Raw genomic sequence first — 1,521 nt, 5'->3', positions numbered from 1 at the left:
TCACTCCGTATCCCCAAGGCACGATTTGGACATTACTGATACTGCCATCATTGTGACGAAATGGTCATGCTCCTCAACGAATTTCTTACAAGTGTCACTCTAAATAAGTTTGACAAATAACGAGTACTGCACAAAGTCCAACTGGAACGTGTCGACTATATCTTCAGGCAATTTCAAATCCTCAAAGATCCACTCGTGAATTTCAAACGCCGTCGGTCGCAAGGCAGCGCGATCGAAAACACACTGAACGCCGTTCGCTCTGTTAATTGTCGACATCGTACTTACAGCAGTTCTGCAGAAACAAACGTCAACAGCGCTCGCACACGATGCCCAGCTCTCCACCGCAGCACTGCTCGTGACCCGCGCTACCGCCCGTCACCGCGCGGTGTGCTCTGGACGAGTGCCTCAACACGACTGTGACCAACTGAGCTACGCCCCCCGATGTCTGATGGTGCTACATACAGCCATATCAATGTCACAGACACTTGCAGTCCCATTCTTCCGCAGACAAACACTAGTCTCAATGTGTCCGTGAGGGAGTCTTTCAGGTTTCCTGCATTTTCCATCGAATCGTAGTTGGCCACAATGAAAGTGCCACGCACGACGTATAAAATAGGATTCGGCCACCGCTCTGAGTAAGGTGAACATATTGTCCGCTCTCTAGGCTTCATTGAGGTTAAGCCGTTATACGTAAGACAGTTTTGCCCTCGATGACACCTCAAGAACAGCCGGTCCTCTCATTTACGTCTTGCTCTCCTTACGTCAGTATACATCATATGAGTCTGTGATGCTGGCTTTGCAACATCTTGCGTGCCTGCAGGCTCTCAGCGACCAACACTTACCATCGACTGACCACCAAACATGCAGGCGCCGGGGCTTAAACCCGGGACCTTTCACGTGCAAAGCGAACGCTCTACCAACTGAGCTACGCCCCCCCCCCCCCCCCCCCCCGAGTGGAGCCAAGCCGCGCTGTTCTCCATTCTTTGCTACTGTGATGTGCACGGACACGTTGGCTGGTTGGTTTGTAGGGGTTGAAGGGATCAGAGTACAAAGGCACGGACACGTGCATATACACAAGAATTCCAAGTAGTTTCGATGCCCTGGTATTACGACTACAAACCCCGACTGTTTTTAACGTCTTAAATTGAAAGGACAGTGACAAATTGCTCCGTTTTCATTCCTTGTCGACAATCACACAGCACCTGAGGTAACAAGCACATCTCAAGTCCCATTGTGCGCTCCACTGTTCATGCAAACTAACTGCCTCGCACTTTACTACAGTTACCACTCTTGTCGTACAACTGCAAAAGACTGGGCCGCAACAAGCTTCCGCGTCTTCATTGCACTGCGCATACTACGAAAAGGCAGATCTTTCCGACATGGGTTTGAGAATCTTGTGGAAACACTTGTACTGTTTCTAAATTAAGTGTGGGCGTGGGAGGAGGGTGCTTCCTGCGCATAATAGCAAGCTTGCCGATTGTGGCTGCTAATCGTCCCTATTGTTCAATCTGTACATCGAGG

General features: G+C 50.0%; 1 non-coding gene across 1 annotated transcript; it reads right to left on the bottom strand.

The window, feature by feature from the left end:
• Nucleotides 1-862: 862 nt before the first annotated feature.
• Nucleotides 863-935, bottom strand: Trnaa-ugc. The gene has a single exon. It is a non-coding gene; the product is annotated as a tRNA-Ala (tRNA).
• Between the last annotated feature and the right edge of the window lie 586 nt (nt 936-1,521).

Source organism: Schistocerca americana, chromosome 9 (genome assembly GCF_021461395.2).
Source record: "Schistocerca americana isolate TAMUIC-IGC-003095 chromosome 9, iqSchAmer2.1, whole genome shotgun sequence".
Taxonomy (NCBI): Eukaryota; Metazoa; Arthropoda; class Insecta; order Orthoptera; family Acrididae; genus Schistocerca; species Schistocerca americana.
This window is presented reverse-complemented; position numbering and strand designations above follow the sequence as displayed.